Source organism: Tauraco erythrolophus, chromosome 3 (genome assembly GCF_009769465.1).
Source record: "Tauraco erythrolophus isolate bTauEry1 chromosome 3, bTauEry1.pri, whole genome shotgun sequence".
In the NCBI taxonomy this organism is placed as follows: Eukaryota; Metazoa; Chordata; class Aves; order Musophagiformes; family Musophagidae; genus Tauraco; species Tauraco erythrolophus.
This window is the reverse complement of record NC_141467.1, coordinates 39,071,247-39,086,501: the sequence shown is the minus strand read 5'-3', so window position 1 is coordinate 39,086,501 and position 15,255 is coordinate 39,071,247.

Here is a 15,255-nt window from a genome sequence, read left to right as displayed (position 1 = left end):
AGTTAGTTCTTCTTTCTGGTCCATCCTCATTTCTATACTGAACATGATGTTGCGTGATACGCAATACTCAATTGGCCAATTTGGCCCTCAATCCTAAACTCAAATCATAAGGGGAGTTGTGGGCCCTTTGTCCTGGCCGTGCTCCTCCCCAAGCCTGTTGTGCTTCCACACACTGGCAAGAACACAGCAAACTGAAAAGTCCTTGAGGTCTCAGTGTTAACTGTGATCATCAGTGCACTATCAACATTCTTCTCATAACAAACCCCAGACTAAATTCCAAACACAAAGCTCTTCTAGCTGCTAAAAAGAAAAACTAACTCTGTCCCAGCTGAAACCAGGACACAGGCTTACACAGTGGTCCAATAGGAATTGTGAGGATCTAAATGCTGAATATAAGAGATGCAATAGCAATTAGATAGTAAGTTTTTTGGGGCTAAAGCCTTTTCCCAGTCTTCCATGTCCTGGAAGCAGTGTCCCACACAGAAGCAAGTGTGGCAAGACCTGACCTAGACTAGAGTGATGTGGCAGTGTGAATCCAGTCCAAGAAATTTTTTTCCCTGCCTGGCAGTCAGCATGCTGGAGCAAAGTTCAGACGAGTTTGTATCTTTAAGATCACACAACTCTCTTGCCACCACTACTGCAAGTCCTTTCAGAGGAGGCAGGGAAGAAGCTGGGCCACACTTCTCTCTCAGCATGAGTTTTCCAAAAGATCTGTTTGTAGCAAGAGGAACACGTTGCCTTGTCTTTGAGACTGGGACAACAGCTGATCCCTCAGGAGGCTGTGCCAAATAAATTAAATATAAAGCTAATAAAAGAAATCACAACTTAGTTAAAAGGCACATGAACAATTCCCAGACAGACTCTCACTCATCACCCCAAACTTGCCATTTTAATATATGACCTTGCTATAACGATACATATCTGTTAGTGAGTGTCACATGAACTTGCGCTGGTGATCATCCAATCACCCTGGCTATACCGTGTGTACTATCATATGAAGTCTTAACTGGGCTAGAGCCTAAAAACAGTGCACTCCTTCATTTCTTGAAACAAATTAGAAAACATTCTAGCAATGTTCCTCTAACAACATGTAACAAATTAAAAGCATAAGCGATGAAGCAAAAAAACATCTCTCCCTTTCATGTGTTTTTGACTTAACCATCTTGTCTACAAGTTATGATAAGAAATGGTAATGAGAGGGAGAAACTGTGGTGTTGTGGTGGTAGCTGAAGTGTATTTGGTAAATAGGGGGAACTGTCCTGGAGGTACACTGATAGGCATTAAGATAGATACCTCATCAGATGGCAGGTTTGTGAAGAAGAGAAAAAAATCCAAGAGAAAAGACTGGAGTAGACATATTACACTCAGAATAATACCTGATGTTTGCATGAAATGTTAAAAGACATGAGTCAGAGTGGCAGAATCTGGCCAGAGACAAGGAATCTGGAATCAGTGGATTTATTCAGGTATTTAAGGTCACGTTCACGCACAGTCAGGGCCCAAATTTTCACACTGATATTCTATATGCTTCAGCTCATTGGTAACTGGAGTAGGAAAACAAACAAACAAACAAACCCTGAAAATAGCTGAGGTTTGTAACAGAACTGTCTCACCTACCTTTCACCACAGACTGGCTGATGGGATGTTGTTCTATAATAGCAGCAACATTGGCGGCTTCTCCAGCTTCGTGTCTTTGGATTAAGTATACATGATGACATATCACTGCAGCAAGGCTAGAATGATACGAGGAATGTGATAACCCACTGCCCAATGCCTATTCTATCCAGGCAATGCAAACTGTGCTGCATTCTTGCTGCAATGCCATCCATGTGCTCTCAGAAACAATAATCAAGTCCGTTAGAGCCAGAAAAGCCTGCCAAGGCCAGCAGTGACAAAATCACAGAGACACGAAATGGGTTTAGCATATTTTTATCTTATTTTTTAAAAATTTCCCTTTTTCCTTTTTTTTCCTTTCTCCATTCTTGACTCATCTGCAGCCTGTGTCTTTTCATCTTCTAGCTGGCTACAGAGATCCTCTGGGAAAGGGAATACTTGCACACACGACACCTGCTTCTCTCTCACCTGTAACAAATAAATACCTAAATAAAGTTTTAACTTTAACCTAGTGATGTCTTTTTAAAGGAGTTCTCAGGTAAAGTCTGTGCATGTGTGTGTGCACGTATCTTTCTGCGCACACAAGTATTTCTGCCTGCTGCCCCAGAAAAAGTTGTCTCCGTGTCATTTGGTTAGCAGCTCCCCTGAAATGGCTGTAATGCCCCTGAAGTGTTCAGGCATCATAAAATCCTCATATCACAGATGGACCGATTTCCAAGGCAAGAGGAGATCTTCGGATGTACAAAACTCTTTCTGGGCCTGATTCAGATGGGCAGTCAAAATAACCAGGCTTATCAATAGTATCAGATTGTTAAAAAACCGTTTAGCCTCTATAATGACAGTCACGTAACCCCCTGTATTGCTTTTAGTTATTGAATGTTGCCAAGTGAAAGTGTTCCTAGTTTTGTCCCGTTTTTTCTAGCCTTCTTTTCAACACTAATTTCCACTTATCATTCTCTTGCCCTGACATTGAATTCCTCTGCAGTCCTTTCGTGGAGACTCGTCCATGAAGATACTTACTTGCATCTTTACTGCTTTTAAATTTCAGCTTTCCTTTTTGCTCTGCTCTGTTTCCATATGTCATTTTCCTTTTCTGCCTGTCTGGGAGTTGCTGTACCTAACTCTGTAAAGCATTATCTCTCCATCTCTCTAAAGTGTTTTGTGGTACTTTGTGTGAAGGATGGCATATAAAAATAAATTGTATTGCACTGTATTTTTGGACTGGCATCTAATCTTTACGGAGCTCATTCAGCCTATTTCTGAAAAACATTGGATCTTAAAGACTCTTCTGATCCAATGAATCTTGATGACTTTTCTGATCCTGGAAAAAGACTCCCTAATTTTCAAGTCATCTCCTGACACTAACACAGAGATAGGAGTCAGAAGAGTAGCTTGAAAAATAGGGTTTGGCAGAAAAACGTTCCTGGAACTCTTCCTTGTCTATCGTGTGTCTTAACCTTACCTCTGCCCTCCACCCCACATTTTACTTGCAAATGTCCACCCATATGAGTGCTGGGTGGGGGGGAGCAGGAAGCAGGCTGATGGTGTATCGCTCTCATAGCGAAACAATCCAACAGCTTGCTTATGCATCTATTTGGCTTAGGATGGGAAATTAGAACAGCTTTAATCTGCTAGCAGTATCAAGCAGGGAAGCACTCCCTGGAGTGAAAGCATTAGGAGTATCACAGCAGGGGCTGATGAGAGACAGCCTGCCGTGGTGTCACAGCAAGGCAGTTGCACTCCGTGCACAAAAAGCTGGGGTGCTAAGGAGGACCCAGGTGACTTGACTGGGAATCGTAGGGAGAGAAAGAATAAGCCTTTGTATTGAGTTCTTCTGCAATAGGAAAATGCTTTCAAAGACGTGCTCCTGTATTACTGTCTTTGCTTGCCCTTCCTCACCTTTTACTCCCTGCCACATCAAAAATTTGGTCCCTACCTTATCAACGACATTATGCATGTGCCCTCCTAACCCTAATGTGGCAACCCCTTAGATTCAGACATCTTCTGCATAGATACAGTCATCACTATATGTGAGGTGGTCAGGATTTGTCCTCAGACTGGAAAATTTAGTGAGCAGCAGCCATACCTTTGCATTTGTTATGCAAAGCACAGATATGTTTGCTTTCTACTAAATAACTCTATTCATAACAATGAAAGGCCAAGCCCTGAGCTACCAAGGAAAAATGTATGGTGTAGAGATCTTCCTTGCTTGCGCTGAGACTCACTGAGCTTTGCAGGACTGTTCAAATGGCTGCACATTTGGGGGGAATATTTAGCTTGTGGCTTTCTGCAAAAGCAGCAGATTTGAGGAATATGACGTCCTGGAAGGTCCTCCTGCATAATCTACTTGTTGCATGTGTTCTCTGGCACACACAGAACGATGATGTATGTTATCCGCTGCCCCAGGAAAATAACCCTACCCTCACTCGCAAATGTGCTTCATTTTGCTACAGTGGATCCACTCTGGTTGCACATGTGAACATAAAGGTATGTATATTGCATACATTTACAAGGTGTAAGCTAAGACTTGTGAAGACAGCAAAACATATTAAGAGCTTCTTACAAAAACAAGGAACTCTGAAGTTTGCCATACAAGATACACAGTAGGTGAACACTTGGAGCTAAGATCAAATGGCAAAGAGTAGCTATTTGTGTGTAGGGGGTTCATATGTGGGTTTTTTTTTAAATGTATTTGGACAAACTGAAACATTTACAATAGTAAAGCTTAGGTTTGAACCTTAAATCTTGGCTGGAGTTGATACTAACCACCTGATATATGTTTCTATAGCTAGAACATATGATTTACTCCACCTTATATTCATAGATGGGCTTCTCCAGCCTGCTTAAAGCCTCTGTTCCCCTGGGAATACTAGGATATTACCAACAGTCAGATTCCTGCCAGTCTGCCTTGCTTTGTGTGAATGTGAAAAGCAGCTAGGAACTTCAACCCTGAGCACAAATGCCTCCTAATCATTTTACTGTCCTGTGAACATCAGATCTGGAAACCAGTGAACATACAGTGTACAGCAACACCCAGTTACCCTGTCCAACCTTACAAAGGACTTATATGTCCCACTTCTTCTTGGAAGTTGTCCAAAATTGTGCTGATGTTTATCAGTCCCTTTTCTCCTCACTTTAGAGCTGCTGACAGCTGTTTCCTCCTCAGCTAGTTATTTGAAACTGAATCTGAAAGCACAAAGGCTACCTGCTTCTGAAGTCTTTCTCTACAAAATGCACCTACAAGGTCTCTGATGACAAATAGCTATTCATCATTCATGTGAATCTCTAAGGGTGAGCTGGAAGGCGGGGAGTTTGCTGTCCATATGCTGGAAGCATGAGTTGCTTTCTGATGCTTGTATGTGACAGCAAGCACCGAACTAACCTGTAGTGAAGAGTGTTTGTACATGGGTAAGTAAGTGGGGAATGCAGGCTATGCCACTTTCATCAAAATAGGTATAATTGCTTGAAAGGGTTAGAAAAAGCTCCTGGAATATAATAGCCATGGAGACTTTCTTCCTGCTTCTTAGCAGAGACAACATGGATTGGCTGGGCTTAACATAAACCTGTGCAAATTTACTTTAGTACACTGTACTGTCAATAGCAGTCAAAAAGCATCTCTTGTATAAAATGGACTTAATGCAGGGTAAACTGTATGGTGCGGAGGCAGGTTCAGCACTCTCGACAATTGTTACATGCCCTCAAGAGCTGAAACTCTTCTCTACAAAGCCATGTCGACTGCCACATAGGGGAGCATACTGGAGTAGGCACAGTCCAAATGACTAGAGCACTCTTGAGAATGAAAACTCAGGTAGTTCTCCTTCCCATAATTTGTACGGATTAATTCTAGGAAAAAGCAGATAGCCCAAAGTTGTTCTGCTTCTGATAACTGGATGGCTGATTTGAGGAGAAACAGTGACAAGGCTAGGATCCAGCAGTGTCATGCTGGTCCCAAGCACTCATGAATACATTCGGAGCTGCACTTCAGCATCTTTCAGCAACATTATTTTCAGTGAAAACTCCATTGCAGTAATCAAAATAATATCACTTAGTAAAGAGGTGGTTTTAAATATTTAACAGCTCATGTGCAGTTATTTCTACAGATTAGTGACACAGAAGATACAGCTCATGTTCCTCCCCTGTACTGGAGTGAGTAACTAATATCTTTACTAATACACAATATAGAATCATCTAGAAATGCAGAACATCATGACTGCTTCATGTAAGAATATTCTGACTAGTTTTAGCATTGTGGAGTAAACAGAAAACTGAAGAGTTCTTGATTTGATTGTTTTCCAGTTTCCAGTTTCCAAAAGGCTAATGGTAACTATTTTTAACTTCATTTCCAAGGGCATGTGAGTGCTGTCACTTGAGTTCTACATCATAATGATATTAAACTAATATGTGATTAGTACCATCAGGAAAAGATTGGCTTTTTTGGAATTTACACTGATATGATGACCTTAACCATGGAGAAATTTTATAAGAATAGTAAACTTCTGCTTTAACAATGTTTATATAACATTCCCCCTTCCATCAATTAATTTTACCAAGCTAAATTCTAAGGGGACCTAACTGACCAGGCTTCCATATACAACCTTCTAAACTCTCTTCCTAAAAGTTCTTGCACTCTTGAGTGGTCAAAACAAAGTAATTGGGATCATAGTTTATGTGTTTATAATAGCTATGAAACATTTTTCTTCTTTTATTTGCAATATCTTATCAATCTTATGAATCTTTTATGTTATCTTTTATTGGTACTGCATTTACACGCTTATAAGTTTCAGATTTTAAATTACTAAAGGTTGTAAAAACAACTCACCAAGTGGTATATCAAAAAGCAGTTAAGACTTTTTGTAAAAGTTGAAACTTAGTGAAATCAATTAGGCCCAGCTCTTTAAATATATCATCTACCTAGCACCTAGTGATGCTAATAGGAAGACCTCTATCCACCTTCAGAATCTGATCCTAACGCTCTGAAGTCAGTAGAAAGAATCCTGGTGATGCCAGTGAGCTATGGTTCAGGCTGTCATCGCTGGAGAGTAATAAATCCACTCGAGCAGATGCGTCTGAATCAAGAGACCAAGCATCTATAAGGACCTCTCCATCTGGTTCTCCATGGTAGATATTCCTTCATCTTGTCTCTTTTGCACAAGGAACATCAGTGATATCCATGGTTGTCACGTTGTACTTTGTTTTATGATCCCTTTGTAGAGTGGCTCGTATGCTAAAGCCAGACTGAAACTAAACACGTGTGTTTGACTTCACTGAGCAATGTGAGAGTGTGAATCCTCAATCAGACATCACCTTCAAAACTGTTATTGAGTAATTAATCTATAATTCATAGAGCAACTGGCAAGCAAATAGGTTTAACAAAGGAATTTTCAGTTACATGTCCAGAAAACAGTGAATGATTTATTATTTTACTCATAGCTGAAAGCAAATAATCTTTGACCTGATGGTAAGTTACATGGTTGGAATAAGAGCTTCTTTTGAACTAAAACAAAAGTTCTTATCATTTTCGTCCAGTAAAGAGCCCAAACTTACATCAGAAAATAATTAAAGAAATACAAAAGGCTGCAGCCAATTTGGCTGAGGATGGACTGGTGCTGTATGATTTATTATTGGCTAGGGTACTGTTATCTCTTGAGCTATTGTAATTGTTATTATTATTGACTTTATGCTTCGAAAGAAATGAAACTTTAGCTCTAGAAGTCTAGAGTGGAAGCTGACCATATGAACCCTCTTTGGTAAAGGTCATAGTGAAAAAATTTTTCCACTTTCTAGATGTATCTGTGGCCTCTGTGAGTCTTTCTGCTGTCTCTAGGTCTGGCTATGGCACAGAGAGCATGGTTTGCCTACTGGATTAAATGAATAGAAAAGGGCTGTATATATAATGATTGTAATCATCTGAGAGGACTGCCCACACAGCCCACATCCTTAAGCGAAAGAAATCACTATGGTTTGTGTGCATCTGCACACAACATGGGGCTTGGAGTGTTTAATTGGGTTTTTACACACAACGTTTACGCTGGATGTCACTGAAATATTAGACAGGGTGTCAGTCCTACTCAAATTGACTGCAGAAGACAGATTAACAGGTTATCTCGACCACAGTTAATCAGTAGCTAGGGTGGTAAACATTCCCTGTATTTACTTTAGTTGTCATACTGTCATATTGATCTACTTTAAGTTTTGCATTTGCGGTCCTTAAAGATCTGGAATTATTGCATTTTATCCCACTTAATTAGCTCATATGTTGAGTAGGACCCTACACTACAGCTATTTTTAATAAGATTTTCTCATTTTAGCAAATACTAGGTACCAAATAGGGAAGTGGTAAATCTGCTAGGCCTCTCCAGCAGTCATTTAACATCGCTGTGGTTTCCATGTTCATCCGACATCAGCACAGTGAAAACTGTCATGAAAGTAGAGCCAACTTACAAAAAGTAAGTTCTTTAGTGATCAACCAGCTGGCTGTTCAAAGCTCATCTGCTGAACCTGAGACATTCAGGAAGGAAGAAGCACATAAGTAAAGAGAAAAAGATATTTCTTGTTCTGTTTTGTTCACCTATGTTTTCTCTGTTCAAATTACATAATAAGGGTTTTCCTCTCAGAATAGAAGGAAGGTTTATTTTGATGATGAGGACCTTGCTGCACTTACTGGCTAATATGTACATGGCAATTACCACTAAGAAAGCACAGACAGTGTTAAGAGTCCCAAGCAAGCTTTTAATTTACATAAACTGGTGACCTCTAAAAAGTCCCCTCAGTCAATACCATTGATGTAAATTCCTTTACAGCTCAAAGTTCAGGGATCTTTTTCATCTTATTTGTGTGAGTTGTGATGTTGCAGAGAAGAAAGAGGAATTTGGCTATCATCTGGATTTCATTTCACAACCTATATATTCCAGCATGAATAGTCACAACCAAGAAATCCATTAGGAATTCATGGCCTGTAGAGCTTGACTGTTCAACTGACAACATTTATCACGAGCTTTTTGCAAAATCATATGAGATTTCATAACAGGTGTCCACTTCGCACAGGTCATCACCACTGTGGCCTGTGTCAAAATCCATTATACAGTAGCTGAAAGCTATACATACGTGGTGCCAGCTACCTCCTTTTGCAATGTGTGGTGGAATGCAGTAAGAGATAAGCAGGAGACACAAAGTTTAGATCCAAACTTTCCCCTGCTTCTGAATTTCTCTCCCAAAGTTCAAAATGAGATGGCAGCATTGAATGCAGAGTTGTCTTTTCAGTCAACCTTCTGTTGTGATACAAAGAGGAAAAAAAGAATACCGTGGGCATAGAGTTTAAATAAAAATCCAACACATTATATTATTGTTTAATGGCCACTTTTAAACAAAACATAACTATATAAAATTCCACTCATTCTTCCTGAATTTCATACTAGTCTTGTCAGGCTGGGCTGTTTTGATGTGTAATGAGTCTCTTATCTGACATTTTCTATTGTCCCTAGTGGCTGTAAAATCATTACTCCCGAGAAAACAAAGTTTACATGTTGATAAGTGTTGAAGGGAAGAATAGGACTGTGATGAGAAACTGCAGCTACTCTTCTCACTTCTCTCTCATGCTCTGTCTCTAACAGGAATAATTCACATTCTTGCAATTTAGAGAAAAGTTTCTAAGTCCTCTATTTGGGAACATATTTCAATTTCTCCTGGGAGCTGAAAGCAGTTTGCTGTGCAATGCTTCAGACTCGCACAGTGACTGATTTTCTGCTTCCTTCTCTTGGGGTAGAATCAATGACGGTGGGGTAGGTTCCAAAAAATTTATTGGAATAGGAAAAAAAAAAAGACAAAAATAGTTGAACCCATTTAATAGCTGTGATATCATTTTACTGGCTTCCCTTCTCTGCAGGGCATATGTCAGTGGTTGATTTTGTGCTTGGAGCCCCAAAGGAAGGGTCTGTAAAGGCTTTTTCCATCCCAGTATCAAAAAGGGCACCCCAGAGACAGCTGTCCCTGATGTGATTAACCACTGAAATGGTACTTGCAAACAGAGTGATGAAAACCTCTGAAGTCTGCTGTAAAGTGATGAGGCTCAAAGTCACCTTGAGACAGGGATAAAAAGATTCCTAGAATTGGGAGAAAATATGTGAATTATTTATAAGAAATACAATCCAATAGTATTTTAAAAGTAATATTGGAAAACATCCTTATTGCATTGAGCAGCTTCTTAAAAACTGGATGGTTTAAAATGGTTTAACTTAAAACCAGCATATAAACAGTTCTTAGGATCTGAAGAAAGGAACATTAATTCATTTGTTTCAGGTTCTTAATGCATACATGTATTTGCTTTGCATTGCCTATGCAAGGAAATTATCTGCTAAATTAGCAAACAATACTTGCTCTGTCAAATCCAGTTTTCACATCTTAACTTGCAGTGATGCTTTTTTCTCATTGGACCTGCATCAGCTCCTATTATCACAGAAGTCAAGGAAATACATTTTGAAGTATGCAACGACATTCAGAAGACTTAGGCTTTCTCAGACCAATAGAATTCCCAAGTGACAGTCTTCTACCAACCACCCACATTAAAATCAGAGCTCTATGCCTTTGAGAGCTTCAGATGAACTTAAATATTATGGCACTGTATGGAAGACGAGAAACACCTATCAAAACATAGAACTAAAACAAAACACCTGTTACAATTGCTGAAGTTTAAGGAAAAGTCAATTTTGGTGATTTTTGGTGTAATATATCTATCCATTTTTTCCATGATACAAAGGACAATGAGCAGTTTCCATTTTTCTACCTCAGGAGTCTTGCAAAGCGAAAACTTTCTTTCTTAAAAATATATTTCAGTTTGAATATTATTTTGGGAAACAAATGCTATCAGCATATCAAACCAAATAGCTTAATGTATCTTCTGCCAGCTAACCTGGCATTTAACAGCAACTCATTTTGGAAATTCAAGTTCTCCACCTCAAGATAAAAAGAAGTTAAAAAAATCCCCAGACAATCACTATATTGCAGGAAAGAAGTCTATCTGCTTCTCCTCATGCTCGTTACTTCATATGGCCATAGCATTAGAATTTATCTAGGTTCCCTGCTGCACTGCCATGACGTAAACAGGACCTGGTCTGAAGAGCTGGGGCCATGACACACCGACCATTTGGCTGCTGGCAGAAGCGCCTTTACATTGTGCAATTCCTCCTGCATTGGAAAGAAAAAAAATTGTTTTCCATACCTCGAGCAGGCAGAGGCAGTCAGTTTGAATAGCTATAGTTCCCCAGCGCAGGTGAGCGAAAAAGGAAGAGAAGAACCAAAAATAGCACTTTCTCTGAGAGCATGCAGGGTTTGACTCTTCTACAGCATACTCTGTCAGTGGCTGACTGGCAGGCAGTAGCTTCTGAGAGAAATGAAATGGTATTCTCTATAAAAGTTAAATATCTGGTAAGGAGCTACAAAACTGACGGCGCTGGCTCCCAAAATTTTGTATCGGGGCGGGCTGAGGTGCAGAGGGAGTGTTGTGGTTACAGGGCTGTAACATTCGCACAGGAAAGGAAGGAGACATTTGTACTGGGATAGAAGCATGTAGGTGTTGTTTCTCTGAAGTCTTACAGCCTGGTGCTTTTAGAGTAATACCATTAGCTGACTACTTAACACTTTGAGCATCTTTCGACCTTATACGTATTTTTTTAAAGCAAAACTCAGACATAATCGATAACTGCATTAGACGTTTACCCACTTTTTGAGAGAATATAAAGTGCAAAGGGTGGGGAAAGAAGAGAAACAAGATTTTCATTTTTGCTTGTGTTTTAATTGAATTCCAAGATTTACACCAACCTCTGGTTCGAGGTGGAAAATGGCAAAATTTCACAAATTCAGTCTTAAACTGAGTCTGAAATTACTAAGTCTATGGTGTTGATGAAGTATTACAGACTTTTATTAGGCAGAATTTGAACTGTTTTCATTTCATAGTCCTGTGTCCTCATACCTGAATGAGGTACAGGTCTCAACATGAAACTCTGAACTCAGTAAATATAGCTAAAAATTTTGACAGAAGGATCTGGATTTCAGGGCAAAAAAGAAGCAGAGAAACATACTACAGCCGTATGAAAGACACAGTCATTTCAGTTTTACTTGAGAAATCCCAATGAAAAGATGAAATTGAACTTGAGCTTGAAAAAAAAAAATGTGGACCAGAGTTTGGCTCTGGTTCTTGGAAAATCTGCCCTTAATTTAGCTGAGAATAAGGATGCCTGCTTTCTAAATGGATGGGGAATGGCAAATTTGTTAGTGTGAGAAGAAGCTTGTATAACATTTTAGCTACTGGGCAATATATTCTCTGCTTAAAAAAAATCTTACAGTGCCTCCTTAAGTGCAAACAGAGGTAGCCAGCAGACAGTGTACAACATGTGTAGCTCTGGGCACCGAGAACTTTGCGAGTCTGCCAAAAACTCATCTCATTAGTGCGCTTTGCAGCTGTAGAACAACCGTTTGGCTGAAATGATGTAGACTGAATATAAAACCATGTCCTGGAGGTGAAAGGCCCAGTCGAGGGAGTATGCTGGAACACCATGCACTAGAATGATGTTCTAGGAATTCCCTGGTCAGGGCACGAAAATTCATCTGCACGTCTTGATACCCAGCTTTGACAGGAAAAGGTATATTCTCTGCAGTGAGATCTTTCTTTGCAGCTAGTTCAATCCTGGAACCGTAAGGCTGGAGCAGTACATCTTTTATACATAACACTCACAGACCTGATATACTTGCGTCAGGAAGGAAATTAAGACAGCTGCCTGTCCCGTAGGAGCACAAATTAAATGCTGTAGCCCAATACATTTATGCAATGTTTTATACACCTCCAAAACACAAAAGCTGTCAAGTCACAATTTCGGTGGTTTTTGAATTGTTTCTTATACACTGTCAAGGTTTCATGCACCGTTCTTTACATTTAAAGAAAGCAACACAGACTGATTTCTGACATGCACCCTCCTATCACATCTATCAGTGCAGTACAGTGAGTGTTAAATGAATGTCACCACAGAGCCTCTCTCTCTCTCTCTCAAGTTTTAAATTTCCCTTGCTAGTGTAAAACTTAATGAAAGCCCTGGAGTATACAATAGCATTTTGAAAACAGGAATTTGTGACTGCTGTGAATCATCACTCACAGCAGGGACCCAGAAATGTGAATTGTGGGAGGAACAGGCTCAGTCCCCCTCTCTTTTTTACTGGGAATTTATTACAGGCGTGTCATTATTTACAATGCACCATTCACATCCTCTAAAGAGCCAATAAAATGGCTGCTGAATATGCATTTTGCTCTGTGGTGAACACAGATGTTTCCAGCTAATATCCATTTCATTTAATTTCTTTTCTTTAAAAAAAAAAATCTATCTTGCTATTTCTGTAGCAGCTGGGTAACTATTTGCCAGTCTTCGGTTGGGGAATCACTCCTCATATTTATTATAGTTGGTGCCATTTGTGTTGCTAAAAGTGAAGGTCTGTCCATATTACCATTCTCTGACTGTGTTTGCAAGGGTACCAAATGCAGTTGCTGAAATTCTCTCACAGTTTAAAGAAAAGGCCGCTTGAGGATTCAGCACAGGTTCGAATTTCGTTAATGATACGTGGCAAAAATAATGTCAGATGTTTTTGTTACGAGAGCACATCAGAAACCACTGGCGTTTGAGGGGGATTTGTTTTGGTTTTGCATTCTTGCGAGTAAAATATATTGTTGATTCACAACTGACAGGTTGGTGGTCATTAATTTACAGCCCCTTCATGCATTAGTAAGAGAAGGCATCGGGAATGATGGCAAACAGCAAAAGGTTTGGAAGTTCAACTCAGATAATCATTCCCAACTTTAGATACTTATCTCTGCTAGTTCTGTCCCCTGGGAATGCAAAACTGGTCTGCCATTTCTGTGAAAAAAGACTCTCCTGAGATTTTAGTTTCCTGCATCTTGTCTGGCTGGAATCTGAAAGTTCAAAGGTAACTAATAAATACATTTCTGATTATCATCATCATTATTATTCATAGTCCAATAGCATTTTTTTTAAACCCTCACAAGAGCTGTGGTTTCGTACAGTTCGAATACACATAATGGCTGAGGAGGTGGCAAAGAGGGGATCGCGTTTTATCCAAATCAGATTGTTCAAACTAGATTGCTATTCTATAAATTCCTCCCCTCCTTGTGGTGTGGAAGGCAGTGTTATTGGGAATCACCAGATGGCTGGTTACAGATGGTGTTATACATTCTATCTTCAATTAGCTCTTGAAGAAGTGCTTATTGTTAGCTGTGGTGCAGTTCTTCCTCCACATGATAATACTACCGCTAAGACTTGCCCTGCCTGAACCTCTCCGACGAGCAAAGCACTTTTAGATGTGAGGGTGCGAGAAAGACTTCTCAAAAGCACTCCCATCATGAGAGAGCTCTGAAAACCCAACAAGAGAGGATGACCTGTGAGTGAGCAGCTCTCTGCATTTTTACCTACTACCTGCAAGTTATATCCAGTCAAAGAAAGAAAACATTATTATTTGGGTCTCGACCATGGGAGGTGGGGCAGAGCCATACAAATGCAGAAGGAAAAGAATATAGCAACTCTTGCGAGGTGACAAAGTATATCAAACTTTACCCTCCCATCCTAGTCTTCACCCTCCACCTCCATTTGCACAATGAATGACCGCTGTCCTCTGACAGAGGCTGTGTATCACTGCTGCACGGTCTGGGAAGAGGCAGGAAGACTGAAGACGTCAAGCGGTACGTTCATGCTTCTGACTCACAGGAAGGACATCTGAATGAGTTAAGATGAGGCAATTCTCCTCAGAACAGCATGCTTGGAGACACTGTCGGCATGTCAAAGAGAGGAACCTACAGCCCACATTATAGTGGTAGGAAGATCTCGTTGGAGTATACACGGCAGATTTCTCATTGTAAAGAGCTGGAGTCAGTTCTTTTGTCAGACCTTTTTCTCACCTTTTTTGGAGGTCTTTCCACTTGTAAAAACCCAAACTGTGAGTCTCCTGATATTTCCATGTAGGCTTATGTATGAAAGAGACAGGTGTGGAAGGAACTTGAGTTAATTATTGTATTAGACCAAGTTCTTACCTCCTCTATGCCTAGTAAAACCATCAAGCCCTGTGGCTGCAGAGTGGTTGCAAGGTGCAAGACAGTGAAGAATTAGATCTTTTGCATCTGAAAAAAACAGCTTGCAATGCATATTAAACTAGTATGTATTTTCTAAAGAAGGAAAAAAAGATTTGTTTTTCATGAGAGTGTGAAATAATCAAACAAATACTGAGGGTTATCATATAGACTCAAGAAGGGTCAGTTGCCCCTTTAAATAAAAGACAGGCATCCCTCATCGTCATTGAGAACTGAGTCAGACACCAACACCTGCCAACATCTGAGAGCAGGAGAAAGGTGGAGCCAAGGCTCATTCTCTCATGCCGCAGTACACGATGTGTGACCAGACTTCCGTGTCTGCACGGAAGGTCCGTGTCTACCTGGGCCTGGGCTCCTTCTCGCGCACCAGAGATACAAAGTATATTTGGCCCTTCAGAGCTATTCATGTGCACAGGGTCTTTAAAAAACGTTTTTTAAAGGTGCTTCATTATGGACTTCAATAACAGTAAATAATCAGGTGTGGAAATTAAATACTACAAGTG